This window comes from Tauraco erythrolophus, chromosome 3 (assembly GCF_009769465.1).
Source record: "Tauraco erythrolophus isolate bTauEry1 chromosome 3, bTauEry1.pri, whole genome shotgun sequence".
NCBI lineage: Eukaryota > Metazoa > Chordata > Aves > Musophagiformes > Musophagidae > Tauraco > Tauraco erythrolophus.
Genome location: NC_141467.1, coordinates 70,517,860 through 70,527,489, shown reverse-complemented (window position 1 = coordinate 70,527,489; position 9,630 = coordinate 70,517,860).

Below are 9,630 nucleotides of genomic sequence, written 5' to 3'. Positions count from 1 at the left end.
CCCAGAGCTAGGTGTTTGAGATAGGTCAGCCCCTTGAGCCAGAGGGAGACTCTGTAGATACAAAATTGGGCTAGGGCTTCCACAAGGGAAAATATATCACTGCTACTATAAAGATCTCAGCTTACTCTTTTCAGTGATTTATATACTGCTAGTGTATAAACCTTTTTGTCCCTATATGAACTGTAAATGGTAGCCACATTTTTTTCAGATATGACAGTCTCATGCAGTAGGTTATTTTTTTCCATTAGAACACATGCCATTAAATCCATTATCCTTTCTAGTTTCTCTGTCAGTGCAATCTATCTCTTTGCTTTGCTACAGTTAATGCCACTATTAATTAATCTTATCCTTAATTCATACCTTGTATATTTTTTAAAGTAAACATAGAGGTTGTAATGAGCTGGACTGACAGATTTTGAGATCAAAGGCGAGATCCTCAGAGATACATGGGCACTTAATTCCTACCTACATACCCAGCTTTCATTGATTTCAGTAGTAGATGACAAAATATCTTTGAAGATTGGTGCCAAAGTTTAGATTCACGTATTAGCTATAGTGCAAAGTTCCCGTCACTGTGTCCAAAGGTGTTAGAACATAGTGCAGACTCTCATAGTCCATTCAGTCATGGAGCTTACTGCACGGATGTGAGTAGAACTTTACTTAGAAGCCTAGCTTTGTCATAGAACAAAAGTTTCTACTCAGCTGATGGCTGAGCACTCAGTTCCACCAACACTTTATATGCATTTGTAAAGAACTACTCACTCCCTTCAAAACTCTCACCAATGTCCAGGGATAAATATCAGAATTTTCCATCTGCACTTAATTTTGTATTCAAAGTAATGAGGAGGTGGAGGAGCCTTTCCAATTTACACAGGACACTTAGCTCATTCTGTGTCTTTTCTTCTTACATTGTTTCCTGTGGACGGGAGAGAGTAGCAGTTCTGCTGAAAGTGATTGTGCTTTTTAAAACAATAATAACAATTTGCTTGATGGGCTGCAGCACTGCACTGTTTTCCCTTCTGCAGGGTGGCACGCAGAGGCATGCCACCTGTCCCTACATGGCACAGCTGGCCAGAACACGCTTGCTTTAGAGCCTATAAGCAGCTCTGATGAAATCACCATGACTCTGAAGTTAAGCGTTGCTTAAGTGCTCCCTTGCATTGGGTCAGAGTGCTAAGTGTTTTCTCAGGTTGTATCTCAAACGTCTCAGCAGCCTGAAGAGCTCTACCTCATGGCCTGAGGGCAGCTGCATACTCGAGTACACAAGGTTACATCAGTGAGTGATACCCAGATACTCCTAATTTGTGAACAGACGTAATAGGACCCCTGCTATCTTTCCTCAAGTTTGCTTAGTTGTACAACAGAGTTTGATCAAACTCCAAGGTAGGCTTGCTATGCTTTTTAGCAAAATTTTGCTTCCAATAATACTGTAATATTTTGTATTGTGTCATAATATTGCTCTGTAATATTTTTCTAATAAATGCCTAATGCATGAATAAGAACCATTCCAATGGAGCAGCAGCTTTAGTGGAGGCTGAGCTGTCTTTATTCCACACAAAAAGAAGCAGAACGTAAGTCCCTTGCAGTCGCTGGGTGATGTAGCCCTACTGACACGCTGGAGCAGGGAGTCTGCTGCTCCCTTCTTACATGTGGGGTCATCTGCACCACTTAGCCTCATTACCACCGAGGACACGCGTCACGTGGGACTGCCGGAGCACTCTCGGTTGTATTCCTCATCATCTGAAACGAAAGAATATTAAAGGAGCTTGACACTCTACTTCAAAGGTCAACAAATAACTCTCAGTGTCTCCATATATAAAGCAAATGACAGTGGACAATGGGCACAGCTTTGGCTCCTGTGCTGGTTGTAGTTTAAAGTGAAGTGACAGGAAATAATGAGGTTTAAATTGGTGAATTGGTTTGTGTGTACTGGGGATTAACCTGTAATACACATTGCACCCAAATTACAGAATTTAGAGAAAAGTAGCTTTAAAGCATTGCAGCATACACTCTGACTGCAATGATACCTCACTTACAGAAACACCAGTATTCTTCATTACTGTCCCAAAGTCACGTGTCATAAACTTAGATTAAAATCTTCAACTACCTTGCAATAAAACTGAGTGGTGTTGCAAAATGAACACTGCTGAAAACTGATTTTAGTGAGGTGAGTGGTAGAGAAAGTGAAATGCGTCAGCCAAGATCTGTTCCAAATGTTACATTTTTACTAATACTTCAGCATCAGTATTTATGAATGAAATAAAGGGCAGAGAGGCAAAGGATGACTCCTGCATTTATGCTTTTTAAACAAAAGAATAGGATGAAATAACTGTGCCGCTTATGTCCTTCCAAACACTCCCCATAACAATCCAGATGTAGATTGCACAGAGAAAATGAGTGGCAGCATACAGACCTTTGTGGCACCATATGTCTCCCCATGACATGAGGAACTACCGTGCAGTCACTAACATGTTCAGAGGTCATAAAGAGTAAGTAGTGAGTTCAGCAGCAGTGAGTAACAGAAATGACAGGATGCTCTGCATCCTTCTAAATCTGCTGCTGTTTTCTCTTGCCCTTTCTAGCTGTTCTAGTGGGTGCTTTTTTTTTTGCCCCAGGAAACTCAGCCTAAGCTCACATGAAATGGGGCTATCAGTGTGACAACACAAGTGCTGTAAGCTTGATGGGTTCAAGGATTCTCAGGCACAGGATTCAATATAAATTAAGCTGTAAATAAATAAGGACTCTTATTCTGGGAAAGATAAGATTCAGGTGAGACAGAGGACGAAGCAATGCAATTAGTAGTTATTACACTAAAGAACCTTTATCACCAGCAAATGATATTATTAGGGTTGAAGACAGTAATTTGAGCAAATAGTTCCATTCACATGCTTTAGTTGAAGTAGGTCCCGTGAGTCTATTTAGTGTGCTGATGGAGGCGTATTCTTTGGGTCGGAGAGTTCCCACTGCTTTGGCTTTTTTTTTTGGCCTTTTAATGTCTTCATTCACCACCCCCACTCCCCCCCACCAGGCAGAACATGAAGATGACATCTGACATAGCCTGGTCAATTCCAAGCATTTAAAATCTGAAAAGAGCACAAAATTCCAGAAAGATTGACTTGTATAAAAAATCAATAAGCTGAATTATTTCCAAATCAAAATAATACTGCTTCTGATTTTTCTGTGTGTAAATTTCATTGTTTGAGGAGGTTCTCTGTTAACCATGATGCCTTGAAGCTTGCTCTGACCATGACAAAAGAAAGATTTCTTTTCACGTACTCATACACCTCCAGAAGCTGAGGCATGGCAAAAGGCAATAGTACTGTGCAAAAGGCGATACTGCTGTGTTAGTTCCTTGGCTGACTGCCCTTCAGTGCTCATCAAACCTTCTTGAATCTATCCTCTTTAACTGGGTACCCTTGAGACTAAAAACACTTTATTTTTTTAAGGAATTTTTTTCCCACTATTACCCCTATCTTCAAAGTGCAAATTTCTCCTTAAGCAGATGTTTCCTGCTGTAAGTCAAAAGCTGAAAGCTCCAGCAGTGCCTTCCTCACGATCAGGGAGCTGTGGATTCCTCTCCTGCCCTCCAGAAGGACTTCATCCCTATTTTCATTTTCAAATTATTTGTTGGTTAATGAGCAGCACCTCAGGCTGTCAATCTCTGAACAGACACAGTGTCACAGGAGTGGAATATCTGCCTCTATGTATTTAATCACATGATGCAATTTTAATCAACCTGCAAAAAACCCCGCATTAAAATAGAGGACAGATCATGCTACAGTTAAATCGTGACTTTGCTGTTGAGATAAAAAATGGATATTAATGTTCATGTTGCAAAAGAAAAGTGTACTTCACAGCACATAAATTAAATATATAAAGTTTGCTATTTTATAATACATCTGCCTGCATATTTTAGAGTATTGTTCCATTTTATTACATTTCTGATCAAGACTAATGCTCATTAAAAAATCTAATATGACAATGAAAAATTTTATATGGAAAATTCTTGTCCTCTATTACAATTGCTATCTGCTTCACTTTTTGGAAACCACAGCAAATTAGTCTTGGACCATGGTAATCTTAATTATATCTTGGAATAGATGATGTTGGAAATATATTGAATAAACTCTTTTGGTGAGATTGCCTTTGCCTCTTAATGCAAAATCTCTATGTTCATATGCTTGCATTATTTAAATTACAAAAGGCAGGCATCTGAAAAACGGGATGCTTTGTTGGGCAGTCATATTCATGAAAATTCATTCAATTGTGAGGGGGGTCAAAAAAACGGGGGGGGGGCGAAACTGCTTGCTGATCAAAATGTTGCATAAGCTGCACCATTTTGTTTAAACAGCAAAATGCATAGACTAAAAAATAAAGATTTATATGATTTCAAAACTGTGTTGCTATGAATTTGGCATACTTTTAGCTAGATAGCAGTTGTAACCCAATTTATTTAATTGCTTTATTTCCAAAAGACAGAAAATAGGGGCCATTCTAATAGGTGACACGAGCACTCTGCAGATCGGGTGGCTGATGCCACTTGTGAAGATGACAGATGAGAACATCACCAGCTTCAACACTTTTCTCCAAAGTTGTATCAAATTGAAATGTTGCCTCTGTACACAACTAAAAACTTGACTGAGTTTTTACCCTATCTCAGTTGGCCTGTGAGAACTATGAAATAAAGCATAACATAGCATGATGGACCACCTGCTACCATGATCACTTTGCAAGGTGACTCTGCTGGCATTGTAGCATCCGCCACATGCTCACTGTCTTGCAGTGTTCCCGGAATGGGGGAACTTGCGGAGCCACTCCAGGAAAAGTGGTTGGGACATGTGCAAGTGTAATGCAGATGTTGCAACCGGCAGGTTCCGCTGTGACATGTGCAACAAGATGCAATGATAAAAGGAGATTGGTGACAGTGAGTGCTGCCATGGACTATGTGAAGGATCTTGTTTCACTTCCATGGCATTACTGTCCATTGATAAGGAATGTGTTTAAATAACAATTAGAGGAAGTGTCTTTGAGCAGTGATGCAGAACATGCCCAGGCCTCCCTGCACTGCAGCCCTGTCTGTGGGCACGTTAAGCAGCTCGGATATGTTTCATAAACTGCTCCAGGAAAATCGTAAAGGAATCAACTGTTCCAGGTTAATCTGATGTTTGCAATGTACAGGTAACGCACTGGAGCACAAAACAAGCTTTACTGAGCAAAGCTGTTTCATCTTATACCTCCACTGTGGAGGTTCTCATAATATGGAATTGATGGAGTTATCAGATTTGTGCAGGCTGCCTTTCCTTCCTCCATTCACTAAATTCCCTTGAAAGACTGTAGTACACCTTGTCATATAGTCTGTTAAAATATTTGTTTCTAGCCACTCACTATTTCCTTTAATTTTTTAAGGTAATTTAACTCCCAGAGAAACATCTCCCTGAGCAATCTTTGTTGCTGCATTTCCTTGAAGACATTCAAGATTCTAAAATTGAAATAGCAACTGCTGTCTGGTCAACCTTCTAACAAAATGGCAGAAGAGGTTACGTGGGAGGCCAAACCCCACAAAGCCCCTGAGCCTAATCAGACACATGAGGTTCTCAACCATCCAAAGAGTGCCCTCTTGCTACAATAAGACTCAAAGATACTAGCCAGTGCTGTTCAGATCTAAGTCAAAGAAATTTAAAAAAGGTGGATTTCTAGACTTTCTTCTCTAATCTCAGAGCATGTCTAAGCTTCAGATGAAACCACTCCTTAATCAGATTGGGTAAAGGAAAATCTTCATCATTTGCAGGCGTTCACCCCATGAAGCGCACCTCATCATGTTAGACGTTGGTGGCATTCACCCTTGCAAAAGGAAAAAGTGGTGTCAGGCCCAGAATCATCAGCAGTTGCAATTAAGAGCTCTGTTCCAGTGCAAGGCCATACCGCCATCAAGGGACCTGCAGCAGCTGTCACATCAGGCACTGTTAGTGAGGAGGTGACAACCCTCTCAAGGCCTACCAGCAGGTCTAGTGATGATGTGGCATCTTTGACTGACACTTAACTCAGATAATGCCAGTAGCAATCATAGCTCCACCACAACCCTAAGGAAATAGATCATTGTTGTAAGAACATTTTTTAGGCATAACATGATTGTTCCTCCATCTTGATGAGATTTTGCCCATCCTGTTTAGAGGCTATTTAGATTTGCTGGTATTCAGTAAGAATGACCTGCCTCTTTCCATCTTGTGATAGTAGATGGCAGTCCCCTTTCACTGTGTAAGTCTTTATATTTCATGTCTGTCTTTAAGTTTCTTACCCTTTCATAGAAATATTAATAATTTTATATTAATAATTTTGATTAGAAATCAGGCATGCATTTTTATTTCATTTTTATGGAGGAGATTTTTGAAAATATTTCCTGCAGTTCAGCAACTTTACCCTCACTGTAATCAAGTTTATATTTTGACTTCATAGAGGGCTCTTATTTAAAAGTAAACTTTCCAATAAATGAAAAAATTTTAATTTGCCACAAGACAATAAGGAACCAGAAGGAATTGGGGATCAATGCCAGCCTGGATGACAACTATGTTCCCTTTCTTTTTATATTACAAAACTGATGGAAGAGAAAGAAACCTGTTAATGCAATGACTTTAAATTTTTGGGGTACTTTTTTTTTTCTCTAGGGCGAATAAAGGAAAATAAGAAAGCTAATGGCTCTACATCAGGGACAGTAAGAAAAATGTAGACATTTGCAAACCAATACAGAAGATTTATGAAAGACTTACTGGAAAATGAAGAGCTAAATATTTTCTTTCTATGTATTTCAGCATAAGTAACAAATATTGGAGGTGCAAAACCAGAAGTAGTATATTTGAAAGACATAAAAATTCTTAGTCACAGATTGACAGATATCCTTCAGGTGAAAACAGAACTGCCAAGTACACAAATATTAACCAAGAGCTGTAATGGATTTTCTTCTTATATGCCGAGAATGTTACATTTTCTGTCACAGAAAGTTCCTGCAACTCAATAAATACCTTCACCCACATTCAGAATTCCTTAGTTGTGAAGAATTTTGTACAATGATTAGAATTGAAAGCTAATATATCCGTCTCCCTCTGTAAAATACACACTCCTGATTCACCTATTGGAGCTGTTTGTAAAGTTGATTTATGGAAATGGTTAGAGTCTGTCAGCACTTGATAGCATTGAAGGTGTAGGAGTTTTCTCATGTTTTCTCCATTGTAGGCTGAAAAAAAATCTCTTCTGTTCCCTAAAATCATTAACTTCCTTCACTCAAGTCAGCATTTACAGGTAAAGGGCACAGAAATTCTTCACCTAGAGTAATCAGACATAAGTTCTCAAAGGGACATGAAGATGTCCAGCATTCAGAAGTGAAGCCTCTTCTGCCTCCCATGGCAGCTTTGTCCTGCAGCTCTGCTCTCCGGAGTAGAGCACAACTCATTGTGTTATTACTGTCCCCCAATTAAAAAAAAAACAACACAAAACAAAAGCCACCTTTATTCAAAAGGTACTCAGAGGAGATACACAACTGAACATACTTTCCAAGACGGAGGAGACACTGGTTATCTACAAAAATGTATCTTAAAGAATCTTTCTAAAGTTTTTAAAGTCTGTATCTACAAAATAAATAACTGCTTAGTTGCAACTAAGTTAGCCTAAATAGCAATGCAATATAGCAACGGAGTGGTTTGTTAAGTTATCCCTGTCCAGAAGAAAAAAAACCCACACGCTGTTGAACATATGCTTCATTTTAAAAACAGATGGAATTCAGCATGTGCTTCAATTCTTTTCTGAGTCAGAACTCAAAATTGAAAACCATAGCCCTGTAATACTTTGCCATGTTACAGTAGAATCAACTAAAATGTTGCCATTATATTCTTTCATACGATTTCGATACCCTGCTTGAGCAGGGGAGTTGGACAAGATGACCTCCAGAGGTCCCTTCCCACCTCAGCCACCCTATGATGCTGTGAATACCGCACAGATGAAAGTATGTTTCAGTTTTATACTTATTCATAACATAAGCAATATAAAGCATTGTCATTGTTTATGTAAATAGTCACAAAATTACCAAAAGGCAAACGTGTCATTTGGATCATTCATTTTTCTTTATTGAGCTTTGATGAAAAACAGTCCATTTGAAATATTTCCAGCAACCATTTCAATTCCAAATGCTCAACACAAAAACTTGGTATCAGAGTTCAAACATATAAAGTTACATCTCATTATAATTTAATATTTAACAAAGCTAATCATTTCTGATTTTTCATAATTAAGTTTACAAAAATAATGTTACATTTATAAAATAAATCAGCTTTTCCCAATAAATTACAGTGGTATTCTTCTTATTCAAAAATGTAAGATATCGTACAAAATAGATAACTTTTTGTCAGATAAAATATTAAAGTATATTTTTTATCCAGTACATTTTGGCAGTGTGTGAAAACATTTTATTGTACACTTGATATCTAAAGTACAGTGTGAAAACTAAACCCATTAAGGTCTTATGCACATTGCTTATATAAGGCAAGGGTGGCCAACTTGGAGACTACTTTTTATTTCCAGTCAAATGTTTTTAGTCAGACCAGTACCGCCAGGTTTATGCAACTGACTTAATTAATCTGACCCAGTAAAGTCATGCAGATCCAGCTTGAGCCAAACACTTTCTATGACAAGTACACAAAAGTGACCCCCATCGGTCAACGTTTGGGCTGCTCAGTATCTCTCACGCATACTTTAACTTTGTGTTTCCTCACAAAGCGTTGGTGGCCAACTTGTAAAAATAGCACAGTCCAGATCTCCCTAAAGTTAATGGCAAAACTTTGGTACTTTATTCTGTCATAAAAACTCACACTAAAAGGAACTTGTAAAAAGAGCAATGCATTGATAAAAAATAAACAGTAACCAGCAAAAAGAAAAACACTCTAAAAAACAAAAGGTAAACATTAAGCGCTACTGTATGCAGACTTTACAAAAGCAACTACTTTAAAATAACATAAAGAAATGCAGCATCTACTTGGTGGTAAGTGTATTCTCATTAAAGCCTTTTGAACGTTGAGGTCAGCTCAGCATTTACTGTGTCTCATTTCTTGCCTGCAAAAATATATCTGAAGAACCATATCAGTTTGTTTGAGCAACTTTTAAAAGCCAGAGATTTAACTACACCATCTTTGGATGCTGTGATTAATGCAGGTGTCTGGTTTGGGATGATCAACATCTCACCTTGAGAATTTCTGAGTCCACAATGTTTTCTCTTCACAATAGTTCAGCACACTGCAGTATTTTATTCTCTTTTTCCTCTGTTTTTCTCTTACATAACTTCTGGGAAGAAAGTCTACTTTAAAGTACTAAAGGAAAATCATTGCTGTCTGGGATAGATAAAATGTGCAAAATGGTGATTTTCTTATGACATCAGTATTGTATGAGCAACAAGATCGCTTTATGTATCATAACAGATCATTTTCACAAATTGTAACTGAGCGTTACATGTCCAAGTAAGCATATGTCACAAGGTTCCCTTTGTGCAAATCCACAGAGGGTCCAAATCCAGATGGGTGGTTATAGACTCCAGACACAAAACTCAGACAGTGTTGGATCCCCCCAGACTGGAAGGGGAAGAAGAGGAGA